The sequence below is a fragment of the Crotalus tigris genome, unplaced genomic scaffold (assembly GCF_016545835.1).
Source record: "Crotalus tigris isolate CLP2741 ecotype Arizona unplaced genomic scaffold, ASM1654583v1 scf7180000023830.6690815, whole genome shotgun sequence".
Classification (NCBI taxonomy): Eukaryota; Metazoa; Chordata; class Lepidosauria; order Squamata; family Viperidae; genus Crotalus; species Crotalus tigris.
In genome coordinates this window covers 6,404,460-6,419,430 of record NW_024100214.1, presented here as the reverse complement: position 1 = coordinate 6,419,430, position 14,971 = coordinate 6,404,460, and the positions used below count along the sequence as shown (strand labels likewise).

At 37.4% G+C, this 14,971-nt stretch overlaps 1 long non-coding RNA gene across 1 annotated transcript; it reads right to left on the bottom strand.

The window, feature by feature from the left end:
* Positions 1-2,413: 2,413 nt before the first annotated feature.
* LOC120298381 lies at positions 2,414-14,860 on the bottom strand. The gene is made up of 2 exons (XR_005554063.1): positions 7,244-14,860; positions 2,414-7,119 (listed from the first exon to the last, which is right to left on the bottom strand). It is a non-coding gene; the product is annotated as an uncharacterized LOC120298381 (long non-coding RNA).
* Between the last annotated feature and the right edge of the window lie 111 nt (positions 14,861-14,971).

The window sequence follows — 14,971 nt, the reverse complement described above, 5'->3', positions numbered from 1 at the left end:
TTAAACTAGACATACCCAATTCTAGCAACCATTCCTTACATGTTTTAGCCTCCAGTCCCCTAATCATCTTTGTTGCTCTTCTCTGTTAATATCTTCATTGATTCCAAGTATGCTTTTGGTCCTGGTTCCTTATCGAAACTGAGAGGATTCTTCACCATCTCAGGCCATCAGATTGTTCCTGCGTACCTGGTCATTTTACCTTATATTACTAAAGGCAATCACTTTGCTTATCAGGCTTGCTCAACAACTTTGTGTTTCAGTCTTTGCGCTTGTTTCAAATTCCCTCCCTGCTGCTTCTCAGAAGTTTATTTCAGATGCTGGGACTGCTACTTGCAATGTCTCTGTGATGTTTATTCAAATGGTTCCTCAGGCCTCATGTTATATTTTAGCTCACCAACTACATGTGAAAGACATTGTGATACCCAAGCTATTCTAGTCTGGCTTGCTTCTGGAGCTTATGTACAAAATCCCAAGAACTTTTTCTAGGGTGAGAACTTGCAAAGAGGAAAGGTAGCTCTCTGCCATCTCAATGCATCTACGGTTGGAGTGAGGAGGATGTCAAAGTTTCTATCCTTCCAAGAAGGCAGCAGTAGCTGAAAGCTCTGGAAGGCAATGGCAGTAGGGCCACAATTCCTCTGAGGGATCCTTGGGTGATCTCTGAACTCTCAGCACTGGTGATGTTACCTAGCTTGGTTAATGAAATGTCTGCAAGAAAACACCCAAGCTCAGAGAGCACCAAGGACCCTTCATTTCAACCTTGAGTCACACGTATTCTCCTTTATCAGTTCCTCTGAGTGCCGGATCCATCTATTCCAGCTGGGAGATTTCCAGTGGCTTAAAAAGTTCCATAGCAGGGCTCTCAACCCAACCTGGGAGGATCACCCAGATTTTGCTGGCTACTCCAAATTAACTGTACTTGTGGAAGGAAAAATAGATTCACAGGCCCAGAATGGACTGTTGCTGATTTTGCAGAACTTACTTGATGAACTATTTTATGAAACTCTGTGGACTTCTTTTAAGCAACCATGATTTCTGTTGGACTTTTGCTCTATTTGCCATTACTTTTATGCAGGTGGGATAAGCTGGGAGAGCAATTCTCTTGTCAACCCAAGCTTCATGCAATCACAAATGCTAACCTGAAAAATAAAACTTGTTGGATCTGTGCTGAGTCAACCTCTCGTCCTATTTTTCATGTGTTCTTTAGTACTAATTGGTGGGAACATCATACAATTTTGTTTGATAATCCCCTCTTCTTTGGTAGACAGGGTTTTACTGTTTAAATGAACTTGTTGTAAATGTATCTATTACTTTTGAAATCTTTATTAATGACACTTCAAAGAGCTGTAAGCTACTTCAGGATGAAAATTTCTCTGGAAAATGTACTGCAAAAGAGGCAAGTCTTAATCAATTACTGGGGGAAACATAAGGGAGGGCTCCACATGAACATTAATCAAAGCTGATACCTGTTTCATGAAGGCTTAATTACCCAGCAACATAAGTTAGCTAGAATAGTTCCTATCCTGACCAAAAAAAACCCCAGGGAAATCTTTTTTGTTTTTAAAAAAAAAAACACCACTTGGTATGTAGATGACACATTGGGGTGAGTGAAACTTTTACTGCTCATGGTAATGGCTGTGGCTGCCCTAGCTCTGCTTGGATATTGTCTTCTTCAGTATGCCCCCCTCAATAGGTGCACCCCATTGTTGCTATTCTTCTCTGGGTTCTGCCCTGCAGAAATGCTCCAGCTATGGATCCCATGCAATTTCAGATGTTAATTGCTCACTTGCATGCTAAACACTACAGTGGGTCAGCACAATTGCTAATTTGAGAACCAAATGGGTGATTTGCTACTTGGAATTTTAGGCATCATCACTACCATTTTAATAAATGGTAATATTAGCATTTGAGCATGGCACCTGTGCCTCCTTTTAATGTTTAGGAAACCATGTTTTTCCTTTGAGTCAAAATCATTTCCTTTGACGTGCAAAAACTAGCCCTTTCAGGGACACCAATCAAACTATGGGGCTGCATTGGAAGTCGTCAAAAGAAGAGATGCAACATATCTTAAGGATGTCTCTTCTCCTGTCTAATCAATATCTTTACTTGATTTGTTGCTTTCTGATGCATTACATACATCAAATATATCGTTTGTCTCTGTGCTCTATATAAAGTCTTAATAAAATGCTTTTCCTTTCAGTACTTGTGGTTTGTGGGAGGGGACAAAGGAGGCAAAAAAGCCACTTTGCAAGGATATCGGATGTTTCTCAAATTCAGAGACTGGGTTCTTTCCAGCTCCATGCCAATTTGGGTGTTTTGAGTTTTTGGGACACCAGCTTAAGTTGAAAAATTAACAGCAGCAAAGATTCCTTATAACGTTGCAATCAGTGACAGCTCTATTAAAATCCAGGCACCATTTCTTACCTATGTCAATGTTTTTATTAAGTTTATGTGACATATTTTCTGGGTACAAATACCGATTACAGTTAATCCTTTCATTTGCTTTAGTCCTTACTTTTTTCTGTTCTGTAATTTTCTCATCCTTGAAGTTGTCTTATTTCAATAAAAGAGCAGTTTAAAAATAACCAGGAGTAAAACAAACTAAAAAAAACAGATGTTACACAAAGACTTGATAATGCTAAAAGCAGAAACCTCTACATTCATATACTGTACGTTTCTCAAAATGAATATTTCTCAATTCTTCTAAACACCCTAGTTTTATGGCTTTGGGTAGTATATAGAGATCCAGTTTGATCTAGTGCTTAAGGTACCACGCCAGAAACCAGGAGAGTGTGAATTCTAATCCAGCCTTTAGCAAAAAAAAGCTGGCTGGATTATTTTGGGCCAGTCACTTTCCCTCAGTCCAACCCAGGGTTGTTGTTGTGGGAAAAACAGAAGAACAAATATTAGGTAAGTTTGTTGCTTTTATTCATAAACATAATAAAGGGAGGGGGTTGATAAAGAGAGACTGCAAAAGATCACTGATTGCAGCTATTTCATCTAGATAAAGTTCTCTTTTACAAGGTCCTTTGCCTGATCTGCTCCCCCCCCCCCCAAAATTTCCCTCTACACAATCTATCTTTCCAGAAGTGCTTTTCTCTGCAACTGTTAGGCCCCAAAACCAAGAAAGACACATGGTGATTGTTCCAAGCTGGGTTCTTTATTGTCCTGCACCTATAAATAGAATTCTGCCAAACTGAAGTACATCATTATCTGCATCAACCATATGCTCTGAGAACTATTAGGGAGGGGCTGTCTTCACCCTCTTTCTCTCACACAAAGTATCTCGGACTACTACATTCCAAAAACTTCAACATAGCACTTCCCTCAAAAATGCTAGCCACGAGTTAACAAGCAAAGTTTTGTGACCTTAATTCATTAGAATCTAGACTAGTTCCTGTTGCTTCTTGAAAACAACTAGACCTTAATCAGTTTCGCACTGAAGGCTTTTGTTGGTTAGGCTCATGAAACTTGGTTGTAAATGCACACACTGATTGGAAAATGATTTTTTAAAATTTCTGTCATATTAGCGAATGCCATTAACCGAGGTAGTCATAAACAAGGAGTGGCTGTAATGTATAAATATTTGAATATACATTTCTATCTTATCTTTCCAATAAGTCATGACAAGTAGGCATCTGACTTTTGCTGCTGATTTCCATTTTATATTTCAACTTAACGGCTAGTTTTAAGACCTATTTTGTTTTCAGAAAAAGGCTTTCTCTTTCTGAAAAAGATCGAGGCTGTTACCAATATGAACCCCAAACTGACCACAGTTAAATAATTTTTTGCAAGTCGCCTTCCTTATTGGTCAAAGAGGTTTACTAATCTTTCTCATTGATTATTTCTATAGCTGTTCAGCAGCCTGTTTCTGATTAATATTTATATTTCTGCTACGTGTATAAACAAGCCTGGAGAACTAGTAAGCTATTAGGCTTGATTTTCAGATAACTCATTGCCATATTATTTTAGTTTAGCATGAGACACAATACAGACTCTTCTGTTGAAAAATTACCAAACTCACCCTGTGGTGTGACTTAAGAACTAATCTAAATCTAATGGAAAGGCAAGGCACAACTGCTGAAATTTGGGGGGGGAAACAGAAAAATTCATGCTTTGTCCTCTGGATGGCTTTGAAATTATGTCATCTTCCAGGAAGCAATTTCCTCTTCCCTTGTTTTCTCCTACCCATACTAAATATATTGCTGGAAGGATTGGATACTGCCTTCATTAGCATTGCCCTTCTCTGACTAGAAGAAATATTTTCATGAATCACATTATTTTGTTATTTGTCATCTGTGATGGCTATTAAGGAGCAGCATGCACAATTCTTAGAGGCACAGATTGTCTGGTATCTCTAACAATGAAACCATATCTCAATAAATACATACTATTTGGTAACCCTTTTTTATTTTTCCTTAAAATCTCCCTTCTCTTTGCTGCTGTATCAACCAATCACAAAACAGCCTTACAAATTTTAAAAAGTATTTTTAGACTGGTTCAAATCAACAAAACACATAATAATTAAAAATACTAAAATACGTAATAAAAGCAGAATTACAGCACCCTTCATTAAATTATGAAATAATCACTGTATTAGTTAATGAAGCCTCTATACAAGATAGGAAGAAATTAGCAAAGAGGAAATATTACATATTTATTAGGTTCACTTTAGTAAAAAGGATTGGGTGAAATCCAACATTTATACAAGCAGAAAACAAGTATGCTCCATAAATATGTTGCAACTCCTAGCAATGCCTTATGTTGTATTGAATCACATTATCCTAGCGTATTATTCTAACAGCTCCATTATATTCCCTTGATCCTCCTAGCTTATGGAGGCTTACAAGGCATGGTACTTTTACTGAGCTTCAGGGAGGCAGAAGAACTGCATAAGCTCCTACATCCTCCAGAGAAATTCAGACAATTTCTCCTTCTTGCTACAATCTGGCAAGGAATACATTCCAATGCTCCATAAGTCTCCCAATGCTTTTTGACAAAGACAGGAGGAGGTGGGATATGTTCTGGGCATTAAAGTCCAAAATTTAACTTTGGCCTTTAGGCAGAACATGCCTTTGTGAAGTTCAACAACTTCACAACAATTTTTGCATTGTTTATTTTGCTTAAGCTAATATTACTAGTGACTATATCAATATACTGTATTCTGTATACTTTCATGAAAGAAATGCTCACTGTAACACGACTAGATCTTGTTAAGCAACCACAATTGGATTGGCAACTCCATCACTAAGCACAGCAATTGCTAAATGGAAAGTTACACGATCATGACAAGCTTGCATTACTTCCCATTTGATTGTTAAGTGAGACATCACATGACTGTGACTTTTGATTTTACTTCCATGTTCTCCATTAAGTCTGTTTGCCACAAGCCAGTTATGAAGCATGCAAATGGCAATCATATGACTGCAGGACATTGTAACCGTTGTAAATCTGAGGATTGACCACAAAACTGTTTTTTAAAATACTGTTGTAACTTCAGACAGTTGCTAAATGAAATAGCTGGTAAGCGAGGACTACCTGTATTTCATACACTGTTCGGAAGAATAAAATATGTTTTATTTATTCTTATTTGGTGATGAAGTTCATGCTTGGCATGCAAAAAAATCCAAATTCAACTCCAGATAAAGCTAAGAGAACCCCTCTCTAAAACTGCAGAAATTGCCACCAGTCATAGAGCCACTCTTAAGCCAAATGTCCAAAGATTGATGCTGCAGAAAAATTCTCTGCATAAAGACACTTTTCATATGTGCCTTGCAGCTGTTGCCTTTATACTCTCTCCTTTTTTCCCTGAAGAACACAAAAATAGGTTCACATAGTACAAGCAATCCTTTGGTTAAGAACATCCAATGTAAGGGCAAACCCTAGATATGAATGGGCTGCCTATTTGGCAGATAGTGTTCTTCTTCTAGCCAATGAAGTGAAGACGTGCATTAATGCAAGCTGTTTTCAGTGGTTCCTGAAAGCATTGCTCAAGCATTTTGTCAGCTTGTAGAAGAACAACATCTGCCATTTTAATAATAGGCAGTCCATTTGAAAGTACGAGTTTCAGCTTAAATATAAATTTGGATTAAAGACAGAGTTAGGGTACAGAATTCATTCTCAACCAGGGACCACACTGTATACTAAATAAGCAGTTTGACTTTATAAAGTCAGCTCTGAAGTTTGAAAACCATGGCTTATGATTTAGCATGTCATGCCAGCCCAGCTAGTATAGTGTAGATCAGTATTTCTCAACCTGTGATCCATGGAAGCTGGGGGTATCCACAATGTCATCACAGGGGGTCCGTGAGGGCTTGAAGAAATATTATGATTTAAATCTTGAGTTAAGTCTTGAGGGTCCATGGCCACAAGAGGTATTTAAAGGGAGTCCAGGGTGAAGAAAAGGTTGAGAATCACAGCTGTAGATTATTCAGTAAGCCAGGGTTAAATCAAGCATAGATTAGCATGTAGTGGAAATTCAATTCAGGAATGTGATGCACTAACACTGATGATGTTTTCAAGAGCTCTAAGGAACCAAGTATAACATCCTGCTTCTGTCACATAGCATCTTTAAACGCTGCATCTTCAGCTGGTCAAGAGAAGTTGACCAGCTTCTTGGAGAATAACAATCATTTTCAACTCAAGCAATTTGAGATTGCCTAGCAATAATATTTATGTAGAAACAGTAAGATTCAGCACCAATGCTAATTACATTCCAGTCTCTGCTTGAAATGTCTATCCTTAGGTGATGCCCCCAAGACCTCCCATTATGATTGCCATTATGGGTTGGATCAGATGAGTGATTATGATCCAGCTGGGAAACTCACTAAATGTTAAGTGCCAGCTCTCTTTGAGCAGCGTTTTGGTCCTACAAGCGAAGAGATGAAGGTCTTCCAGCTTCATGTGCTTTGACAGAATTTTCAAAACTAGGCACATAGGCTGTATCAATAATACATTCCTGTCATTGAATATTTTATTAATTTGACTTCTGCTGCTTGCTGTTCCCATTTCAAGGCTGCCGGGTTATTTCTAATTAAAATTTTATGTCATGAGAGAAAACTGCTCACTTCAGGGGAGAGTTTGCTATTCTTCCTCGCAACAACTAAAGCAGTGTTTCTCAACCTTGATAATTTTAAGGCATGTGGACTTTAACTCCCAGAATTCCACAGCCAGCATTGCTGGCTGTGGAATTCTGGGAGTTGAAGTCCACATGCCTTAAAATTGTCAAGGTTGAGAAACACTGAACTAAAGCAAAAGGGGGCACTTCTGTCCACTTTAAACGGCTCCTAAGGACTGGATAGGAAATGAAGAGGAAAATTGTGGCAAGGCAGATTTTTTTACAAGATTCTGAACTTTCAGTTAGTGCTACCTACTATACGCAGTTTTCAGCCAATATAACATACAGACATTAAATTTGCTTTCCTTGCTGCTGATCATTGTCTTGCTTCTATAATCTCAGTTCTAGCTAGGTGTGCAAGATGGAAATCCTGATTTTGGGTGCATAGGGTGTGTTAAACAATGTCAGTACTTAAACCCTCTGGCTTTGACACCTTCCCCTTTTTGAACTCCTCAGCCAGGAAGAAACCATCTGCCAAGCACAGCGCTGGTGTAGTTAGCAGAAGGTCTGGACAGATGGCTAGATTTAACCATAGGCCCAAACTTGTACCTGCAAGCCAACTGATTAGCAGGCTTCCCCAGGTGTGGAATTTTAAAAGCACATTAAATCTGTGAGATTTAAGCCATGTCGATGATATCAGCAACTGGCAGGTATTCCAAAATATGCTGTTCTGAGGGCAGGGAAGTATCTGGTAAAGCAGGAGAGCTCTGATCTGACTCAACCAAGAAATATTACTGACAGTCCTTCCTCTGGCAACATATCCCCCTCATCCTGTTGTCTAGTGTGCAGTACTCCATACCAAGAAAAATCAGTTTTTCAAAAGGTTATCAAATGGCTCTTATTAAAGGCCATTCCTCCCCAGTTTGCTTTTTAGCTTCTAAAAATGCCTTTTGCAATTCAATCTTATCCCAAGGAACCCATTTATTGTGCAGCCATTTTCAAGTGTCTTTTTTCAAGACACTCATGCTTATATACTTAATTTTAGAAAATGCCACTGGATGTGGTTCAAGAACACAAGCTCACTATCATAGCTTTTTTTTTTTTCAGCAATGAAACCCTTAGTGCCACACAACACTGTTATTAGGATTTAACGAACTCAGTATTTTTAATAGTAGCCCTTTAACTGTAATACAAAAGAACACTATTTTAGATAGTTGCTACCATAAGGTGAAATTCTACATTATAGTTTAGGAAATCAGGTCCTGAGGATCAATTTTATATTTTAATTTAAAAAGGCAGATTATAGAAATGTCCTCTAAAGAATATATACTGTAAAAAAGCAAACTAATAAAATCAGACACTTTCTCCAGGCAATTCGAAATAATATGGAGAGAAGAGAGAGCAGAGATCGGTTGTATTGTGTCTTCTCAATGCTGAGGATTTCAATCCCATCTATCCTAATCAGCACAGATAATGACAGTGATAAGTACATTCTAAAACACTGGGAAACTAAGTTATCTATCCCCGAGAGGATGAATGGTTTCGATTCACTTTTATGAAATCACAAAAAGTGTCATGGAAGATATCACAAAATTGAATGAAAAAAGGAAGCTGGAATAAAAAGGAAAATGAAAGTACTTAAGACAAGGGATTGTAGAAATGAAAGAAAAGGACTATTCATTCCAATAAACAGTGTAAAATCTAATCAGTAGACCAACAAACTGGATTAAGATTGAAATGGAAAAAAGGCAGCATGAGAAATTAATATATCACTGTATGAAGTAGATGAAAACTGAACGGAACAATTTGATTTATGAAGTACAAATATATAGTTTCATGACAGAGGTCAGCAGAAATATTTTAAAAATGTGTTGTTCGAAACCCAACACAAAATTTCCAGAATTTGAAGAACTATCTGAGCTACAAGGCATGCCAACCGGGTAAGTATTAATTTTGAACTACTTCTTACTACACCCAGCTAGGTGGCAGAATTTAGCCAATGCACTGATGATATTATCTAATTTGGATAATGAAACATCTGCAAGAAAACAATCAAGCTCAGAGAACACCAAAGATCCCTCAAATATTCTCCTTTATTGAAATTTAGTCAATCTTGACTGCTCTCAAAAAGCCACACAGAATTGGACCTACTTAATTAGTACACTTGGCTGGAAAACGTTCAGAAATACCAGAACTATAAACTGCATTAGGAAATTTAACAAACATCTTAGAAGAAGGCAACAGCAAGTCTGCATTGATTACACCCCAAAATGTCTATTGAATCACTAAGAGGCAAGCCAGGTTTGAAAGAGATTTTACTGTTTATCCTGTTTGCATTTGCCTATATATACATATGCGCACCCACACCCACACACATACACCCACACACAAAGAAAGAGTTCAGACAAGAGACTATTCACCAATTAAATAAAAACTTGGCTTTAGTGAAGCCCTTACTCTAGTATTAGAATTCCACAAGCAGTAATATTTGAGTAGAAATGGGGCTATAAAAATGAGGTGACAACTACTGGAATTGCTTCTTTACTGATGATGCAAGTTAAACATACAAATGATGATTCATTACCAAATTCCCATCCCTCCAGCTTAACAATACAGGATTTTAACCAACTTTGGAATCTCAGCAAATACACGGGTGCGTAAAAAAGCCAAGTTACAGAATTCTGCTATTCTAGGGCAAAAGGAATAGCAACAATATCCCCAGCAATTTAATTCTGTAGTTTATTCATGCACCATCAAGTTTATGTTTTAGCAGCTCACAGACCGAAATATGTTCCCCTTAATTATCGCTTCATAGAAAACATCTATATATGAGATATGGGAAGATCATTTGTAGTATTTAAGGAGAAAGTGATAACTTACCAAAATTGTTTATTTGTGATGAAGTAATTCTTATATGCAAAATTTATTTTCTTTATTATATTTTCTATTTTTTCTTTTCTGCACTTTATTTTTTATATTTTCCCTTTTTAAAGTTTTTATTATTTTATTTTATTATTAGTCTTTATAATTGTAACATTTAATAAAATGACCATAAAAATCTATGTACGTAGAGGAAAAAGTGATACTAACTTTCCCTGGAAAACAGAATCTAGGCAGTTCCTGGTAATAGACTGAAGCAACATAAAATTGGGTTTGTTCATGCTGAGATGAAAGGCAAAATGGAAGACACCCTGGACTCGGTAGATCAGAGGTGGAAAAAACAAAGGCAGTCTTCACTCGACATGATGGAGGTGGGCAAATTCTATTGTTCAAGGAATGGCCTGTTTCATTCCGGAATTATTGCTGGTTCAAAGATTAACTTTCCTTCCAAATGCTAGATCCCTTAAATGATGGAATTGGCAGAGTTTGAAGAAAGAAAGCAATATTTTAGAGCTCTCCCTAACAAAATATTTTACATATAGCTAATGCTAAACCACTTTTTTGTTTAACCATAGTTTACAGAATAAAAGATAATTAACTGGTTTTACATAATAAAGCATCCAAGATAATTTACAAACCATAATGTTTGCATTCATGTACCACATTAAGCAACAAACAAGCAAATTATCATTTGGTTTACTATAATGTGTCAAACTAGTCATTGCAGTTTGAGTCATATCGCAATTTGAAGCACAGCAGATTTATTATATAGCACACTGTATAGGGAACTATGTTTCACTATTCTTTTGCTGCATTTTAATGGAAATAGCCCCCTGGAAAAACTTTATTATTCAAATAAAGTTATGGGAGCATTCAATCACTATGATTGGCTATCTTGTTGCTCTCAGGTGTAACCCTTCTTCTCCAAAAAGACAGCTAAGATTAAATGCAGAATCACATGCTGGCCAGGAATGTGTTTTTCACTAAGCTGGTTCCCTGGAGAGGGGGAAAGCTGGTAGATTCTAGACTGGATGGGAGAGGTAGAAAAGAAAAAACACCTAGGTTTGGTTCCTGGGACAGAGGCCTCACTATGACAGGGCAGTTTATATCTACTAGGCCACAAAACCCTTTTCAGTCAATCTGCTTGGAGGGTACTCTATATACTCAGATGGTTTTAGCAGCATCAGCCAATCTTGGTGGATCTGGATCAGAAGATTCTGGCTGTTTCTAGATGACTGAGTGCTCTCTCCTGGTGGAATTTCCTGCCAACTAGTTTTAAGAAGTATTACATAAGGCTGTGCTTACATTTTATGTAAAGAACATGTGCCGTTCTGGTGCTCTCGGCCCAAAATGCTATTTATAGACTCCTGGGATCATGCTGGTTATACTTACAGACTCCAGAATACATTAGAAACCAGAATATTTCATTCATCTTTGCTTCATCCTCCAGCTGCCTTCTCCAGAAAAATAAAGGGAAGGAAAACAAGAGCATCTTAGTGAAAAAAGACATTTGAAATTGAACATCCTTCAATGCAGATTCTTTTCAGAGTGAAAGCATCCTCCTATCTGCTTCTCAGATTGCATAATTTTTTTTTTCTGTTTTGCTTGAAGAGCTTACAGTTCAATCCTGAAAGCATTTGCTGTGGGTTTGACTCCTGTTACCAGAGTTTTCACATTTACAATACAAAGTTATTGATTACCTCCGTTCTTAACATGCTGATAATCACACAATAGATTAGTAAGCATTTACCACTGATATTACTATTGCCACATTGAGGTCCTGAAGGAAAAATACAACATAAATCTAACAAATAAGTGTTGCTGCTCAGTACAGATATAAGCAAGAGGTTTAGAAACATCCCTCTCTCAAAATTATGAAATTTAAAAACTTTTATAGGAAGTCATTTAACTTTTTTTGAGCATAAGTATGTGAGATTCAGGATAGGAATTAAATGGTATTTGACATTAAAGTATTGTGTCAATGTTGTCTATTTATTACTACTACTACTACTACTACTACTACTACTACTACTACTACTACTATTATGTTGGTTTTAAATCAGTGTTCAATATCCAGAGCTGTAATTATGAAATTTGTAGCTATATAAATCAATATAAGAAATATATCAAGGACTGACTTTGCTTAGTATTCTAGATCAGTCAAAGCTGACTGGCAAATATAAAACTAGAGGCCCCACTAATTTGAGGACTATGATCCACTATAACTCACAAAAACACTATTTTCTATTAAAATGTACATAAATAGGTTGCAAAATATTTGAGTTAGTGTAAGGTACATTTTGTGCACCTGCTTTTTACAATCAGACTTTCTGTAGGATAGACTTTCTATAGCCTGCAAATCATCAATTCCTTTTCGAGGTCTTCAGATACCTATGGGAATGTCCACAAACAAGCCAGCATGGTTTTTAACTAGATTCTTATTTAATCAAAGATACCAGATAAACTATTACTTGTTTAGAATAATCTGTACTTCCATCTGCACACTCCTTTCTTTTCTCAGTATTAACATTTTCAACATCACCTTCCTGAATGTCCCAGGATTGTGAATAAATAAACTGTGAGAAAATAAAATAAAACCATTTTAATAATGAATCATTACAGTCTCCTCCATTGGGAACTTTGGAAGACAATTATGTTGGGAACTTAGCTAAACTGGACATTCCAGTTTAGCTGTGTCATTACTGGATGCTTAGGTGTTCTCTCCTCCCTCCTCCCTCTCTGAATTTGTCTGAATATGGTCTAATTAACGTTCAAATGCCAATTATAATTTATGAATTATAATGTATGAATCTTTTCCCCAATATATGTTGCCATATTAGTAAGTTATGCTTTTTTTCTTCCATTCAATTGTGCCCAATTCTCAGAGACTGTCCAGACAATTCCCTGAAGCTTTTCCTCGGGCTGAGAGAAATGACTGGCCAAGTTTGCCCAGCTGGCTTTTTGCCCAACACGAGAATAGAACTCATAGCCTCCAGTTTCTAACCTGGTGCCTTAACCTCTACACCAACTAGCTTTCTAAATTATGCTATTTCCACTTAAATTCCATTACATTTGTTGCTGTTCATGTGAGGCAAATTGGCCTATCCTCAACTGGCCTATATCAGATGTCAACCAGCCTATAGGTTTTCTGGATGTCATCCTTCAGCTACTTTTCTATTCTGATTCATTTATGTTTCCAGGAAAACGAGTTCAGAATAAAGTCCTTTTCCCTTGGTTGAAGAGCAGCTGCAAAATGAGGTCCAGGGAAAGGAGGATTTTTCCAAATATTGGCTGAAACCGACCACAAGCCATTCCTCTTAACATTCTGGTATAAAATAGAAAATGTGTGAAAATAAACCATTTTCCAGTGTGTAAAATTATACGGAAAAAAGGAGCGATGAGTAAAAATTACATGTCTGAGCAGACACATTTTATGGCAAATGACATTGAAAGAAAGAAAAATTAAACAGCAAATGTAAAGCTACGTTTTTGCGTACTTTTGAAGTATTTAATAACTGATTTAAAACTGCATTGTTGTTTTCATCAAAAATTGATAGATTCCACTATAGCTTCAATAGCATCAGGCAAACTGTTCCCCAAAATGAAGGAACAGTATTCATTCTAGGAGGAAGATGAATTTAGGAAGGAGCAGGACTCCACAAATATCTTCCATATAAAAAAAGGTAATTGAGATTAATGCTCCAAAGATTAGAATCTCCTTACCTGTTTGAAGAATACATTTCTCTAATATGCTCATTACTGTGTATCACGACAGATCTTAAACTCAATAAAACCTCCTTTATGGAAGTTTTCAAGAACACAATGTCTGTCTGACTGGATGAGATGCTCTCTGTACGTGCATGTTTAAGGGAGGGGATGTTCAATTCCTTAGTTATTTTATAATCTTTCTAGGCAGATTAGATCTCATCACATAACCATTTCACTGGAAGAACATGAGCCATTCCAAATAAATTCAGACCTTTTCTAGTCTAAAGTTTCTTGGAAAAAAACAGCCTGCTTAAAATGATAACAAATGCATTTCATTCTGAGTCTTTCCAATACACTCAATGGGAAAAAGCATTCTGAGTGCCAAGTCTACTTTCTTTAAGAAGCCATGGCTGTACAAGCTGTTAAAAGGTGGACATTCAACTCTTTAAGAGAAACCTTTCTCCTTATTGCATTCAGGTTGGAAGGGCAGTCATCAGGCTCCAAGACGTAGGCACTTCTAGAGAGAAGGTGAGTTACTGAAGAAGACACAGTGATGTCCGAGAAGCAGGTTAGCCGCTGTCACACGCACAGTGGGGACATAGCAGCACAATGTGCGTTAGTCAGTGGCTCACCTGCTTCTGGAGAATTAACCAAACAGGCATCAGCTTCTAGGGTACCAATGACAGGCAATCACCCCATCTCACCCCACCTCACCCTCTAATTGAGCACCTGAAATAAAAACATGTATCAGCAGGATCACTGTCCTTATTAACTGCTTGTTTGCATTATTTCAGAAATTCAGACCCGATTCTAAATAATCTCAAGGCAGTTTCCTTTTCAGTCTCCTTGTCCTTTCCAACTTGTGTAACACAATCGCAAAACAGCAGGACTTTCTGCCACAGCCTTACTTTCTCCTATGCCCTCCAGTTCTGCAGTTCCCCCCAGTCCTCAGACAGCATAGCCATTGGATTTGAGTTGGAGAGCATGGAACTGTAGTCTAACATAAACAGGAGAGCAGAAGAGTGCTTTATATTTATCCTCAGCTCTGTAAAATACAAACCCACTCTTTAAATATATATTTAGGGGACCTTCCTCTCCATCACCACTCATAGACAAGGCAAAATTGCTTGGGAAAATACTTAGGAAAATACTGTATCTACATTACCCCAAGTGTTTCAGAGAGGCAAGAAATGTTATTGGGGGGGGGGGGGACTGTTGCTATAAGTCCCGTCTCCCTCTGGAGAACAATTCACCCACTTGTCAGAGTAGCAACAAAATTCCCATTGATTTTAGCGGAATGAGTCGGATCTTTGGTCCCGCAGAGATTTC